Source organism: Colobus angolensis, unplaced genomic scaffold, assembly GCF_000951035.1.
Source record: "Colobus angolensis palliatus isolate OR3802 unplaced genomic scaffold, Cang.pa_1.0 Scaffold306, whole genome shotgun sequence".
Taxonomy (NCBI): domain Eukaryota; kingdom Metazoa; phylum Chordata; class Mammalia; order Primates; family Cercopithecidae; genus Colobus; species Colobus angolensis.
In genome coordinates this window covers 1,941,364-1,958,269 of record NW_012116333.1, presented here as the reverse complement: position 1 = coordinate 1,958,269, position 16,906 = coordinate 1,941,364, and the positions used below count along the sequence as shown (strand labels likewise).

The following is a 16,906-nucleotide window of genomic DNA, read 5'->3' as shown; positions in this document are numbered from 1 at the left end:
CCCTAGCTGGCCCGGTACTTAGGAAATTTGACCTCGCCTTTCACTGACTCATGTGTTACAAATATTTTCCTAATTTGTTGCTTGCCCTTTATTTTTATATTAGAGTGGTTTTTTTCTAGATTTACATGTTTTTAACTTGTATACATTTTCCTTTTAGAATTTCTGTCTTTGTTTGCAATGTTTCCAAATAAAATTGATGTTGCTATTAAGGAGGCTCCTTCTTTTAAAGGAAATCATCAGATTGATGGACAAAGTTACAGGAGCTTTCACCATCTCCCGTAGCAGGAGTGTCAATGTCTTAGGAGCCTTGATGAATGTTCAGAGCCTGGTCAATACTTTGGGGGTGGGGAGAGAAAGCTCTATTAGTGTGATGAAGTAACTTCAATGACCTTATTCTTGTGATTGTCCCACAAGAAAGTAAACCAACATTTATAGTGTACCTATGCTCCAGGCACTTTTGTTGTACCTCATTTAATTCTCATGACTACACTCTAATGTGATATCATTGTTACCATTTTGATAGATGTAGAAGAATCATGGTTGCCCAGCCAATAAATGTGGGATGTAAATTTGTCTGTCCAATGCTAAGGCCTCTGCCTTCTCCCTAACCCAACACTATCTGAAGACCACTGCACCTGGCCCTGTACATCTCCATGACAGCTATAGGTTCTTTCAGTGATAAAATGCAAGGATATTTTTAAGAAGGTGCATCTAAACACATGGAGATTAGATTTAGACAACTGATAGAATGTTTAAGGTTGGATTATTGATACCTAGCAGAAAACTAAGCAAATAAAAAAGCAAGGCAATTATGAACTCCAGGGAAAACAAAAGTGATTCACGAAAGAAAAATTATTATCATATACGACATACCTCAAGTGGGACTAGCAATTAAATGGTGCTAATAATGGAAATTCTGTAGTTAATCTAACCAAAATGATAATATAACTATATTGGGAGGGTGGAGTGGGTGCTTATGGATGGTGGGGAAAAGGGAGTAAAAGAAACAAAATCTTCATCTTTTATAGTAAGAAGTTAATAGATAACACTTAAAAGGAAAAAATCAAGAAGTGGCAATAAATAAACACTATCTGGAAACATAGAAGTGATACCAAAAGAACCAATGACAAAGGTTGAAAGTGGCTGCCTCTGTGGGGTGGGGAATGGAAGTAAAGGGATAGGACACTGCTGGGTTTTGCCCCAAGACTGTAGGACTACTTGAAAAGTGGTTAGGGAATGACAGCCCAGAGGTCAACTGACCTCATACCTGCTCAGACTGGGGGATCCTTCAGAGCCCTGGAAGATTCTGCCCTTCAGGGACACTCATAGGGTTAGCAGTGCTCCTCAGATTGCTTAGTTATGAATGTTGTGGCTTCCAGGATATGCCTTTGGCCATGCTATGATGCCCCTGCCCAGGCTTGTCAGGTACCGTGAGGGCTCCCTATGAGAGCCCTCACCACCGTCATGGCCCTGAGAGTGAAGCAGCTAAGGAACAGTTACCTAATTAGGTGACACAGCATCTGACTTTGCCTAATTCAGAGAGAGGACGGAGGTCTAGCAGAGTGGTCAGTAAGGTATGCTGAGGAAGGGGCGTATTAGAACCGCTCATGGAGGGGTGCATCCAGGTTGTGGGCTGGAGCTTACTTAGCCAGGGACAGGAGGCCTCAGAGGAGCCTGCTCTGGAGAAGAAGGGCCAAAGGGAACTCACCCAGCAGTCTCTACTTCCAGGCCAGGCCTTGGCACTGCTGTTTGTAGCTGACACCTTCTGTGACAGCAGAGGTGCCCAAGCCTGGACATCCTCTGCCACTAGCCAGGTGTTCCACCCCATGGAGAGGACCAAGCTATCTCTTGTCAGTCCCTTCTAAAAATTTGCTCAAAAGTGAAATGAAGTTACAGAGGCCCTCAGATCAGTAAAGGGTCCAGGACAAATCCAGGGGAACCTGATTAGAGGAAATAAAAGTTTCCAGTTTGGGGATCTTTGAACAAGAGTGGCCTCAAATCACATTGCAGCCTGATTTTTTTTTTTTTTTTTTGAATACTCTTCTAGGATTTTTCATTGTTTATTTCTCAAAATTTCAAGATTTTCTTATTGAGGCATAATTTACAGAGTAAAATGCACAAATCTTAAGTGTTCTCTCAGTGACCAGCCTGAAGATCAAGATAGAAAGCATTTTCCTTTAAGCTTAGGAGGTTTTCTCCTGTGTCTTCCCAGTCATCCCGACCCTTCTCCCAACCAGAGCGACACCTTTCTGATTTCTAGCACCCTAGAGTGATCTTATCTATTCTTCAATTTTACATAAATGCAATCAAGGATATGACTTTCCACTATTAATACATTAAAGGCCACAAACTATCCTTTCACTTTCCTCTTTAAGGAAGGGAGGAAAGTGAGAGAATCTCTATTGAGTGTTTAGAATGTGCCGGATGCAAGCTGGACCTTGCGTTACATGTAAATGTCCTATTTTAATCTTTACACCAACTCTGTGAGACAAGGGAGAAAATGGAGGCAGAATAATATAAGTAAAATGCTCAAAACTGCACCACTAATAAGAGCAGAAGCAGCTTAAACACAAGACTCTGAGGTCTGAGAAGCCTCCCTCCCAAATCTAGTGCTGCACAGAGGCAGATGGAGGCTGATGTGTCACTGAGCAGCTCATGCCCCCAGCGATGCCAGCAATACAAAGCTGTCAAATCCTGTCCAACCCTCACAAGCACCTGTCTCCATGGCAGGCACACACAATGCTATCACTAGGTGCGGGGGCCAAAATGAAAGTGGAGACAGGCCACCCACTCTGTCCTGGCCTGTTCCAGGTTTGTTCCCCTGAAAGTCAGCCTGGCCCAGCAGCAGCCTAGTGGGAAAGGGGAGGGGAATTGGGATGTTATGGGACACAGAGCAGTGGGTATCCTGTGGAGTTAGCCCTCGCCAGGGGTGCCAGGTGTTAGCCATGGTTGCAAAGGTGTGTGGTGGGCTCAGATGGGCTTGGCCCCTGCCACCTGGTGATGTTGAAGAATCCCAGATTTGGCTGCTCTTTTACTTCAACTCCCATATTTCTGGGAAAAAAAGACTGGCTATTCCAAATGCTGCAGCCTCAGATAGCTTCCCCTCCCTGATTTAACTCTTCATGCGCTTACCAAGTGCTTAATAATTGCAACAACCACACTAATGCCTGTTGAGCTCATGGGACACACTGTCAAGCAAGCACAGCACAAGAAATGACTTTATTTGTGTCCTCCAATGTCCCCACCTGGCAGGTCCTGGGTTAACTCTGGGCATACCTGGAGAGACGTGCCCTAGGGTCACTTTTGTTTGCAACATAGAAGAGCAGGTCAACGTTTCTAGGTCCATAGTAGCTGGCTGTGACCTATCTCTCTGAAAGCATGCTTCCTGGTTTGTCCCTCACTTTAGAATGTCACATCCTGTGTGGCTTGGAGCCCTGTTGGAACTTCCTGTTTGAAGTCCTGTTGCACCTGTCATGTGCAGGCACATGCATTATCTCCCTTCATCCTCAAAAGGTTCCCATTGAGAAAAAGACCACATTTTTTGGATAAGGAAATTGAGTCCCAGAAACGATAAAGAACTTGCCAGCCAGGAAGGGTACCCAACCAGGAAGGGGCACTGCTGGGATCCAGAACCCAAAGGCTTCTGAACATATAGTGCATGCCTTCATATTTACATGCCAGGCTCAGATCCAGGCAGCAAGAGAGAAGAGCCGTCCCAGGTTGTGAAAGCCTCTGTGATAAGGCCCAGAGGTGGCAACCTGGGGCAAGCAGTGTGCCCCTATGGTGGCTGCAATGCAGGAAGGCAGTGGGAGGACAAGGTGATGTAAGGGAATGAGCCTGTCCCACGTCCAGGTAGGGTTTAGACAATGGAGTGGTGTGCCTGGCCGGAGCCTTAGGCAATGATGCAGGCTGCAGTGGGGGCAGCAGGTGCACAGGGAGTGGCCCTGAGGGCAGGGAGAGAGGGTAAATGCTAGTGAAAGCAAGGGTGTTTCCTATCTGCCACCTGCAGAGAAGGAGAGGGAGACACAGGGGCCTTTGTTGAAGCAGATCTATGGAGAGCTGGGTTCCTCTGCTTCCAGACACTCTTCCCCTAGTGCCAGCTGTGGGCTGGGCAGCAGCTGGCACCTCCCCACCCTGCAGAGTTTGTAAGTACCAGAGTGTTTCAACACCACAAGCTGAGAACAAACACTCCCAGCCACCACCCTCCAACCAGCCCTTAGGCCACCAGTCCATCTGCTGCTGCCTAAGGTTCATGCCAGGAGATGAAGGTGGCTGTTTGTACCCAGAAGAGGGACACTGTGAACTCAAGCCTCTTCCCCCACCAACCCTCATGTTCTCCTTCTTCCCAGATAACTCCGACCAACTGATGGGAAAACAGAATTTCTCTTCCCATGGAAGATGTTAGACATCCATAAGTGCCCCCACCTGACCAGTGCTCTTAGACACTCAGAACACACAATGCTGCTAAGTGCTGGACTGGAGGAGCTCCAAGCTGGCCTTGTAGCCCCAGACAGCTGGAGAACTAGCCATGACCTTACTGTTTGAAGACAGGGATAAGTGATTTATTTGCAAGACAGGCCTGAACTGAGTTAGGCGTGGGCCAAGAGGCCACCTTGGACTCCACTGTCCAAGGCAGCAAGGCAGTCAGGACCCTGCCCTGATTCTGCTGAAATCCTCACCAGCCCCAATGATTACTTAACCAAGGGTAGAGAATATATTGATCTAAGCTAATGGCTCATAGGCAGGCAGAAAATGAAATTTATAATCGACATGGAATTATATTGATTTTACCGATCCCAGGCTCTTGGTGAATGGCCTGCTTATCTGAACAGAGCAGAAACAGCAAGCACCTGGGGTCCTGGGCCATCAGCCCCTGAACAAAGTCCAGAAGAGAGGAGAGAGGCTTCCAAGGAGCACAGCCTGCAGGAGCAAGAAGCAGGGCCAATACTGTTCACTCAGCACTTCACTGCTCTCAAAGAAAATTGCCCATTCATTCCATCCTCACCACTGTCTAGGAAGCAGCAGGATCCGTATCTGGCCCCCATTTATAGATAGAAACCTGAGGCTCTAAGAGGGTAAAGGACCTCAGGACTCGGAATCCTGTGCATCTTCCATGACCTTCCACTGCCTTTCCATACCCACTGCTAAGCTACAGTTTTGCTTTTCCATTTTCCTGCTTGCTGCTTCTCTGATTATGGGCTGAGAATCAGTAATCTCATGCCCTTTAGTTTTTCATGTGTGGAAACAGGCCGTGGGTAGGAGAATCCTGTTGGCAGATTTCTCCCAACCCAAGCGAATCATCTACAGAGGCACAGTCTCTTGGATTTGATGAGTTCCCATCCTCTTCAGACTTGAGGATTCCTGTCTCACATTCACAGACATGAGATACATGTTTATGAAGGAGAGGTGCATGTCCAGCCAGAGGTGTCAGCAAGGTCCTGGGGGCAGCATAATGGATGGAAGTCAATCATTCGGCATTGAGAGCCTACCAGAAGGGTCTTCATACCTTAGGAAGTAACTGCACTGACACTGATGCTTCAAAAGTGAGTCAGGATTCACCAGCAGAGTCATGAGTCCAGGGAAAGGGAAAGGGAAAGGCAGACATACGGGGGTGGAGGTGTGGCACAATGGTCCCTGGGGGACCTGTCAGCTTGGAGAGACCCAGGTGTGTGGTGTGAGAGGGAGGAAGCTGGGCACCGGCTCACAGAGGCCCTCCACATCACAGCCACATCAGACCCATGTCTCTGATGGCTAAGGCTGTAGCAAAAACTGTCTACACCCTAAAAAGGGGGCACGGTCTCTTCCAAGGAGCCACAGCAAGAGAGACCACGGAATGGGTTGAAGGCAGAAGCTGGAAGAGGTCCAACAGGCTGCTCTTTCTCAGAGGGTGGTTTTCATTAGTCTGGCAGGGGCTTAGGATATGGTTTCTCCTAAGGCAGGAACATGGGTCCTATGAGAGTCAGGGTGGAAAGCCTGGGAGTGGAGCCAGACTTCCTGGTCTGGACTCACCCTCTCACTCTCTGCATCTTCCCGTTCCCCTGCTGGGCACACTCCACCCCCAGTGAGGCTCACCGCATTCATCTGTCCCTCCTCACCTCACCCAGGCTCCCGGCCTCTGCCAGTCAGCCCCACCCCAAGCCCAACTGCCTCACTGCTGCTGCCTTCACACTCCCCTCTCCCTTTATATGTGACAGCAAGATCTGGTGTTGGGGCATCCGTCCCCCGTTAGCTCTGCCAGGGCAGGTGTGTGTCTTGTATCTCCATATGCAGTGGCTCTCACAGGTGGGCATACAGAAGGTCCCATAATCTCAAGAATGGATAAATGAACACCAGATCCACTTGAATCTAGGGCTGCATCCTGCATGGAAGTAAAGAGCAAACACTTCGGGTGTCTCCTGGCTTCCCACCACACTTGCTGAAGACCAGCCTCAGCTGAGCCAGGAGGCAGACCCAGGAAGCACTGATTAAAATAACTTTCAAGAATGCAATCTTTTATATTGATTAAATCACTGAGGTATTCACTATGAAAAAAAATCCAAACTCTCTAATCTACCTAATCACTATTTAAAAATTAATATTTTCACTCCTGGGGGCAGGAATGGATAGGCTGTGCACTTTATTGGCTTTAGTTCTTCACACCGAGGTGAGGCTCATTAGGAGGGCCTGGCTCATTCTCTAGACCTCTTAGATGGAGACCTAGGAACAAACAGGTGGCCAATTAGAGCTAGGAAGAATGCAAGTCACAAATTAAGCTGGGTGTAGTGGCTCATGCCTGTAATTCCAGCACTTTGGGAAGCCGAGGCAGGAGGATTGCTGAAGGCCAGGAGTTCGAGAGCAACCTGGGCAACATAGCAAGACCCCCATCTCTATCAGAAAAAAAAAAATTAGCCAGGCATGGTCATACACACCTGTAATCTCACCTACTCAGAAGGCTGAGGTAGGAGAATCATCTGAACCTAGGAGTTTGAGCCTGCAGTGAGCTATGATCGTGCCATTGCACTTCAGCCTGGGTGACACAGCAAGACCCTATCTCAAAAAAATAAATAAATAAAATTATACATACATATATATATATACACACACACACACACACATACATACATATAAACAAGTTTTTAAAAGTAGGGGCACTCAAGAACCATTAGGTAATAAATCATCTGATGCTCGTGCAGAATTCCCAGGACAGTGTGGGACCCTGAAGGAGGTCCCCTTTGGCCTTGGCGGCAAATCGCATTAACTTTCTGAAACCATCTCTTCCCAGCCCCTCCAGAGTGCCTCTTCCAATACCTCATCTCTCTCTCCTCAATCAGTCTTTTGGCCTCAATACTTACCCTTTAAATCAATTCAGCTCTGAGATTCATCTTGCTCTTTTCCCAGCCCGGCTTTAAAATCTCATTGACTTCTATAAATCAATTGTGTTTTAGCTCTCCTGTCCTGCAGCCACTTCTCCATGCTCTAGGGGCTGCACTCACAGAGCTGCAGAGAGGAAACATCCCTGGCCTGCTGCAGGGCGCCTCACCCCAGGGAGCATCTCCAGAACTGAAAGCCCAGCAGCTGCCCAAAGGCACACAAAGGCTGCCACAGTTTATTCAAAAGGCCCTGAAAACAATCAAATATGTTCAGTGGGGATCTCCAAACCAAAGCAGACCCTGAGATAGTGATTCACATGCAGTAATCTATTAACGAGACCCTCAGGGGACACAGTTGGGGGGTGGGGGAGGGGATCCGAAAGCAGGACATGAGTGAGGTCCTGTTACCCTTTCAGGTGTAACAGGAAAGGGAGGTCTCAGCCCAAGCCCCCAACTGAAGTGTGAAGTACACTCCCGTACCTAGCTAGAAATAAGGTTGATTAGGGATTTTCAAGCTCCTAGGTCGGGGGCGGCGGGGGGGGGGTTGGATGATATAAACTCCTAGGCACTCCCAGCCCTCCCAGTACATGGGCAAAACAGGCTCCAGTAGCCCAAGGCCAGTCTTCCAAAACCTGCCAGCAATCCTGAGAAACCACCACCCACCCCTGGGAAGACTGTTGGAAGGACAGCACAGTTGGGGGTGGGGAGGGGAATAGACACAGGAAAAGGGATCCAAGAGAATTTGGGCAGAGCTCCGTCATGATCCATATGATCTCAGAGAGCAATATCTGAGCTTTGGCAGCTGTCAGGTGCTCTGTCAGTGCAGGGCTGGGCCCATGAGTGATCCACACACCCTCACTGAGCCCCTGGTTGGCAAGAGAGAGACAGGATGGAGGAGGCAGCCTGGAGTTCCAGGCTCACCCAAGCAGCTCACCTGCAGAGAGGGAACAGCGTGCTCACTCACAGTTCCCTGATGGTGGTCCCATGGAAGGACCACAGATGGGCTTGGTCCAGGCTTCCACCAGCATCCTGGCCTGTTTGTTGTGAGCTGATCAGTGTTAGTCTCTCCCACTAGCTTGGGAGCTCCATGCAGGCAGAGGCTCTGTCCTTCTTGCTTGTTGTGGTCCAGAGCCTAGTGTGATGCTTGTCTCAGATAAATACTCATAAGCATGTATCAAATAATGATCCTTTAATTGCTATTTTAGATGTCCTGTAAGGGGATCCAGCTCCACTCCAAAAGAGCTCTTTCATTTAAAACTTTTAATTGTAATTTATATAATCAAAAAATTCATTCCCTTCATAAAATGTACAATATAACAGCTCCGGGCTTCCCTTTAGGAACATTATCACCGTTCTAGACGGAATATGTTCCTTCCAGACCTAACTGTGTACAATCACCAGCACCCGCTGAGAATACATTGCAATGTCTTTTGTTTAGGATTTTTGTTTTTCCTTCCTTTTTATATAAAGTGGTTCCTCCATATCCACAGTATCATGTTTGTAGTTTCAGTTACCCATGGACACCCATAGTCCAGAAATAAACAATTCAAAAGTTTTAAACTGTATGCTGTTCTGAGTAGCATGGTGGACTCTCCCGCTGTCCCACTCTGTCTTGCCCAGCATGTGAATCCTCCCTTTGTCCAGCATCTCCACACTGTCTAAGCTACCTGCCTGTTGTCGCTTAGTAGCCATCTCAGCTATCAGATGCACTGTTGCTGTATTACAGTGCTTGTCTTCCAGTAACCCTTAACGGTTCCAGAGCACAAGAGTGTGATGCCAATTTATTAATTAAATTTTGTCATAGATATGTATGTACAGGAAAAACTGTATACAGGGTTCAGTACTACCTATAGTTCCAGGCATCCCCAGGGGGTCTGGAACATCCACTGGGGGTCTAAGAACATATCCCCTCTTAGATAAGGGGAGACTACTGTAGTTTTATATTTTGCATATTGTTCTGCAACTTACTTTCTTCCATTTCTGTAATATAATCGAAGTAAATGTTGAGGTAAAGCAGGAAGGAGAAATGGAGCAGTGGGGGATGGTTTCTAAAGAGTGGTAAGAGAGGCGTCGTTGAAAAAGTGATGTTTCAGTAAAGAGTGAAGGGGCTGAGAGAGGAACCCTAGGGCATCCAGGAGGGCCCAGTGAGCAGAGGGCATATGGCAGGTGTAGAGCCAGATGCTGGGCACACGTCTGCAGGAACAGCAGGGGACAGTGCGGCCAGGACAGGAGAGGACAGAGGAGGCCGAGAGGCCATGTGGCCGATCCCCAGGACCCTCATAGGCCATAGTGTTGGATCTGACTGTTGCTCTGAGCGAGCTCAGAAGCCTGCAGGGTTTTCATAGGGAGGAACATGATCTAAGTCCCACGCTTAAGAACTTGCTGCCTGCCCTGTTTTGAAGAGGCTGCAGCAGTAACTCAGGTGAGAAACAAAGCAGCTGGGAGCAAGGAAGGTCTGAGGATGGGGTATTCACTGGTTGAGATTATTTCTCTTATGCTCTGAGAAATAAGTGAAACTATTCAGGTCACCCATCTGGCCCTAGCTCTGGCCGTCACAGGCTCTTGTGCAAGTCCATCCCTTCCATTGCCCACCCACCCCAGCCCCACCCTGCCCACGCACTGAGTTCCTTCTTTCTCTCATCTCACCCCAAGAGGAAGCCATACCCCATGTCCACCTCCAGCGTTACCAGGACAGCCAGGCCAGAGTCATGCAGCAAGCGCAAAGTCTACCATCCTCAGTGACTGGGAAGGCGTGCAGCCCACTTCCTCCCTCACAGGCCAGATGGCGGGGCTCAGCACGACCTGCACAGTCTGGACCAGGCCACCCAAGGGTTTATGGGCACCCTGGCACAGATACAGCTCAGGGCAGCAGCAATATAGAGGCATGGGATGGGGACATTGTCAGGATGAGCACAAGGAGGGTTATGGTGAACAGGTAGGCTCTCTAATCCCAGCAAGTAGGGCCACAGCGGGTGGGGCACTTCGGAGCAGAGGAAGGCCTCATTCCTGCTACAGAGCACCTCCTTGCCCCCTGCCACAGCCGAGGAGAGTGTCTTGCCATCTCATGCTAACCTCCAACCACCTGAGCTCAGGCTCCATGTCCTGTCACCTCCCAGGAAGCTCCCTCTTGACTCATCACCCCATCCGACCCTCACCCACAGCCTCCACCTCTGCCAGTCCAAATGCACTTAAACCGGCTCAGGTCCCTCCCATTCTAGCAAGGGGCACCCTGCCCCTCCATGCCACCCTCCCCTCCAGCATACTCCCCGCTTCTCTCCTGCTTGCAGGGAACATTCCTGAAAGAGTTCTCCGGGCTCCTTTGCTGTACTCCCCCTCCTGTCATCCCTACCCTCTCTCTGTAAAGTGGCCCTTGTGTACCTTCACCTCTCCACCCAAGACACTGCGACCTTAACTCTCTTCCCTTGGCATGGTTTACCTGCTTTTGAAAATTTTGTTTAAAATTGACACATAATAATTGTACATGCCTGTGGGGTGCAGTGTGGAGGGAGCTACACAGAGGAAAATCCTGTGCTGCGAAACGGTGGCGATTGCCAGGCTGGGACTGGATTTTCCTCTGTGCGTAGTAAATACCGTAACTACTTCTGTGAAGAGTAAGATTTTTTAGAACTCTGTGTAGGAAGATCTGTGTGTAGCTCCCTTAGTAGCTGCATATCTATTTTGGAGAATCTTGTGGAAGGCAGGAGCTAAGAGTCAGGAAGTAGCCCAGGCAAGGGATGGTTATATACAAATCGGTTCAGTAAAGGGGAGATGAAAAGAAGGCAGAATGCACAGAGAAAATCTTCAGATTTGGAAACTAAGGGACTCTAGGGCTTGACGGGGAGGGATTTGTCTGAACATGTCCAAGCTGTCAAGTCTGGTTGGTCGTGGAGCCCTGGATGAGAATGGGGAGGAGGAGTGGGCTGGGGAGAGACATGTTGAATTTGGACATAGGCCCAGATAACCATGAGACATTTCTCTGGAGTGTCCTGCAGATGGTTTGACACATGAATCTGAAGCTCCTGAGTAAGATCCGGGCAGAAATAACGCCCTGGGATTCATAACGAAATAGAGACAGCTGGGACAACCCTGGGCAACAGCAGGATTTGGGAGGATGGAGGAAGTTGAGGCCAGAAGCAGGCTGGGAAGGCAGAAAGGAACTTGGACAAAAACGCTGGTATTGGGCTCTGCAGAGAGGGAGGAAGGAAGAGCTTCCAGAAGCAGAGAGTGATTAACAGTGTCTGAGCCACCACAGGGCACTGGAGGATGAGACCCTGAGATCCAATTCAGGTTGGATTTGGTCAGAGCAATATCAGGAGAGGCCAAAATCTCCAAATGCAAGGAGTTGGTGGGGACTGCCGGGTGAGGAAGGAGAGGCAGGTGTGTGGGCCACCCTCTCAAGATGCGCCTGTCAGCAAGACGAGGTGACAGTGGCCCCTTGGCACTTGCACTCATGTGAGCCAAGAGATTGCAAGTGCCAGGCTAGTTTCTTCCTCCTACGCCTGAGCCCCACCTCTCCTGAGGTCATCCCACACTCTAATATCCTTCAAGGCCCGGCCTAGGGGCTCCCTCTGCCGGGGTGGAGGGACCTCAGCAGAGGTCTACAGCAGAAGGGTGAGCACCTCAGGGTCAGCATCCACAGCCTTTTCCTGCCCCACAGGCCTGTGCTCTTTCATCCCTATGTGGTGGTTGTGATTTACTTCCCCTGCCAGACTGGGGGACCCCACAGGGAACACCATCAAGTCAATTGGGCTCTGTACCTGGAGGAGCTCCATAGATTTGGAATAAATGGATGAGTGAATGGATGGTCCTGCATGTGCATTGAAGAGCCACCTTTGGGGAGGTTGGAGAGCGAAGGGCACCCTCCTCCTTCCTGGGTCCTGAGCTTGCCTGGGGCCTGCTCCTGGGGCCCCTCCAGAAACCTGGATCCATTCTGGAGACTTAGAATGCCAGAGCTGTTTGACTTGAGGCCTGGTTTAAATATTAACAGGACCAAATAAATTGATTAAAGGAAGTGCTGATGATAGGAACAGCGGTTATTAATAAATCATAGCAATGATTATTTTCCTTTCAAGAAGCTCCATCAGCCTAATATGATTGATCAGCTGGGGAAAATCCTAGGCTGGTTTGGCAACTTCAGTAGTATCTGCAGGAAGTGCCTCCCTGTCGGAGGGGCTGGAGCCAGCCTTTCCTCTCCTCCAGGGTGGGGCAGGTGGGACCCTCGAGGATGCCTGCATCTGCTGAAATAGAAACCACCCAGAGCTTACTGCCTACCGACTCCCTTGCCCCAGTGAACATGGTACCTGCTCCCTCCTTACCTGAAGCTCTCAGGAGGTCTGATGCCTGGGCCTTGGGCATCAGGGCACAGAATGTGCCCACCTTCTTTGTCGTGCCACATTGACTACAGGCCAGTCCTGCAGTCTGCCACATATTGATAGCACAAGATCCTGCTCTTGGCCAGGCTCAGCATCCATGGTCCTATGCACAGGGGGCTCACCCTTCTTGGGGCAGGCATGCCTGGACAGAGAGCACCTCATAGACATTGTCCACCGCTAGGACAGAGGGTGCAGCAGCGCTCAGAGGAGTCGGACTCTGCTGATAAGTCACTGAGTTTTTTTTGAGCTCCTAACGTGCACCAGCCCTGCACAGGATGCTATGGGGGAATGCGGAAGGAAGAGCAGGTGCATTTAATGAGCCAGCTTCAGGCCCTGTCATAATAGAAGACAAGAGACAGAATCAGGGATGTAGCTCTAGACCATTCCATGACTTCAGTCCCTCCTGAAGACCCCAAAGAGTGCTCTGCAAACATATGTGGAAGGACAAAAGGTTCTCCATAGCCCTTGAAGATTCTGTGATAAGAGATAAAGGAAAATTCAAGAATAGACAGTGGAGGCCTGAGCCAACCCACCTGCTCCAGAGACTCCTCACCGCCAGGGGAAACAACATCTGTCGAGTCTCATGGTAGGAATCTCACGTAATTAAACAACAAAAGCCCAGGCACTGGTGACCTAATTTGGCCAGCAATTCTCAACTCACTAAAGGAAGTTTAGAGAGGAGCACGTTGAGACCCAGATAAGAAAACTCAGTAACCAGAGAGGCAAACCTGTCCCTGTCCTCCTCAGTCCCCTGCCAGGCTCCACTCGAGCCCAGCAGTCCTGATAATCCTTGTCAGCTCCACCTCACAGGGCCTGATGAAACCCCCACCCTGGAAAGGGACTGGTGAGTGCTGCTGAATCCAGCCCTGCTCAACCCTTCACTGGCTTGAGATGGAGAAGGGGAGGGGGCAGCCCTGGAGCAGAAAGGCCCCTTCTGATGCTGTTCTGGCACTTCTGGCACAACCCCACCTGTCTCATCAGAGGCTCAGCTCACCCTCATCTGGGCAGGGTGGTTTCTTCCAAGTCTTTGTCCTCCACACAGGGCTGCTGAGGTTGCAGAGCAGCCAGGGCTGTGCAGCACAGATGCGGGATAGGGTGCTACAAGTGTCTGGAAATACAGGTGTCTGGAAATTCTAGGCTGTAGGAAGACTTGCAGGAAAGGACTGGGGCTCCTGGGGAGAGAAAAAGGGGGCCCGGTAGCTCTGGGCCTCCAGGACTCCGGGTTTTTATGCCACTGAGTTTGACTTGGTGCTCCTCCTGCTGTGGGCAATCAGCTAAATAGGCAAAGGGAATGAGCAGATGTCTCATACAATTAGTAAAAGCCCATGCAAAGATGTTCCAGCTGATTAATCAGAACAGCTAAGATAATAACTATGTGTCATTTTATACCTACTAAATTATGGAGTAGGAATGCTCAAATTATACTATTTCATGTTGGTGGTGATGGGGAAAGTGGCACACTGGCATAATTGTGTGGTGGAATACAGCCACACACCATCTCTAGAAGGCAGTGTGTAGTGGCATTTAAAGGGCCAGGGGCCAGAGAGCGGTCCATTCTCTGCTCTGTGACCTCGCTGCTGGGAGCCCAGCTTTAGGACACAAATTCTGCATGGAGACATCCACTGCACCATCTCCATTATCCTAATCCTCATCACCATAGTAATCCGTTACTAGGCACCTGTATGTCTAAGCACTCTGCAGTTATGGTGTCTCCCCTTTGCCAGCTTACCCTGCTGGGTGAGGTGTTGTCATCTCATATGGGCCCAGTTTTCTGACTGGAAAACTGATGCACAGAGAGTTCACAGAGCTGGCAGTGATGCAAACCAAGCCTTAGTCCAAAGCCTGTATTTCTTCAGTTGGGTCCCAACATCTTTTTAATTAAATACCTCACATTGAGGAGAATGCCAATACCCATCTATGTGAAAATCTAAAGGCAATGTATGGTGTGTCCATTTGCAGGGATAGTAACCAGCCATAGAAATAAAGGAGTGAGGCACACTCTAAATCTACATGAACAAGCGTGGGGACCAACCCCACAGAGGGGAAGGAACAAAAGTGCCCATCATTCTGAAACACAGATAAGGTGAAGCTCAAGCCCAGGTTCAGGGCATTGTTGGGATTCAGAGGGGGCTGTTTTCCATGAAAGGCCTGGGCCATGTGATCCACATTCAGCTCCCTGAATTGCCTTCCCTTTAGTCTCTGGAAAAAAGCCACTGTCCTGAGGAATCACCAATCCAGCTTCAGTGGGCAGGAGCAAGCATGCAAACAACCCACTTCCTCTCTGGGCCAAAATACAGCCAAGGCAAGGCTAGAGCATTCAACCCTAACCTCTCCAGCAGCAGAGGGATGGCAACAGGGAATCAAGGCAGAGTGGGTGAGGACGTAGACGGTCTGACACTAGGGTGGCTAGTGGTACCCATAGATCTATCACAGCTACTTGGGTGCCAGAGAGAAGAGATGAGGCCTCCCGTGAATGCCACTGTTGTCCATGAGCCAACCCCTTCCAGAGCAGGGGCCCGTGTAAAAGTGATAGAGATTCAGTATTATACCCCAGGCCATATGACACTTGAGGTGAAGGTGTGAACACCAGTGTTGGGGTGATTGGACTCAACACCAGGCCATGGGGGCTACGAAGTCCGGCAGAGTCAAAGGAATGAGAAAAGACAAGTTGAGAGAGAAAGTGGGACCGGGGAGCCAACGCTAGTATGGAGGCTGTGAAGGCCTGGAACTCTGGGAGTCCACACTATTTATTGCTGATCAAACCAAGAAACAGGTGGTAAGGAGGTGGGGGTTGAAAGGAAGCAGTATATCAAGTGAATGAGCTACAGCTGTGCTTTAAAACATATGTTTACTTGAGATAATGGGAGTGCTAGAAGCAAGGAGTCAGCAAGTCTAGACACATTGCAAAGGCCACAAGGGGTTTTAGACCCTGGACCCTGGACATGTTCCAAGCCCTGCCTCAGCTTCTCTCCCAACACTCAGCTTTTTTCCCAACACCCCAGGCTATAATGTGTCCTCAGACACTGCCTGAGTGCTGTGTAATATTTAATGTAATGTTAAGATACAAAAAATACCTAACAATAAGGATGACCCTAAGTATCCAGTGATATTTGACCACCATGACTTACGTCTATTCCCTGCCCCCCACAGTGATGGGGACATGCATATAGAACTGGGTAAGACATCATCTCCTGCAGTCCCCACCCTTCAGTTCAGAGTGGCAGAAAAGCAATCACACAGATAATCACCAGCCATGGGCCACCTGTCCTGGTAGGGGACGGGGTGACTATTTGGAGGAGATTCAGAAGGAAGGCTCCATGGAGGATGTGTCCTTTGAGTTGGCTCTTGAAGGATGTAGGAGCTCACCATGCGGCTAATGCCAGGGTATGGATGGGAGAGGGGTGGAAGAAAAGTCCAGGCTAGTGGGAACATGTGAGCAGAAGTAGGCCAGGCTTAGAGAACTGCAGTCACTAGTGTAGTGGGAAGAGCTTACACACACACATACACAGAATCACAGATACAGTGCAAGAATTGTAGGTCACAGGCACTGTGCTTTCCAATCACAAGTTAGGATCCATGGTCTAAGAATTACAGGTGTGATTACATTTGAAGTCAGAATTATTTCTCCAGAGTTCAAGATGGCCCCTCCTACTGATCACTGTGGCAATGGCCTTGATACTGGCCAGAGAGAGGAGAGGAGCTTCCCTGGTGACAGGGGAGAGTGAAGAAGGGGGACAGAAGGGGAAGGGGTAGGGGCAGAGGGGACAAGAATTCAGTCATCCCTGTGAAGGGCAGCACCAACCTTGGCAGGGTGTGGCTCAGCACCATCAACCAGAAGGACCTGCAGGGCTCACGGGTGCTCAGAAGCTCTGGGGTAGGAGTGCTGGCCCCTCTGCCCTCCCAGTCAGCCACCAACAAGCCACAGCAAACAGCTGAAGCAGAGGCCCCACTTTGGGATGGTCCCAGAGAACAAATACAAAGGCTTTCGGGGCTCTGATGCCTCCACAGGAGAGGGACTAAGCAGAAGCCAGATCTGGGTGGGGCCAGCTCCCTCTGGACCTGAGCAACAAGAATCCTGCTAGACTGTGAGCTCCAGGAGGATACAGATGTTTATCTGTTTTTTATTTCACTACTTTGTCCCCTGGAAAACTGGAACAGTTCTGTGCACATAGTAAGAAATCAATA

General features: G+C 49.4%; 1 protein-coding gene across 3 annotated transcripts in view; it reads left to right on the top strand.

Annotated features, from left to right (window-relative positions):
* Positions 1-16,906, top strand: part of ARHGAP22 (Rho GTPase activating protein 22) — a 215,530-nt gene that overhangs the window by 59,543 nt on the left and 139,081 nt on the right. The gene's annotated exons all lie outside the window — the stretch shown is intronic.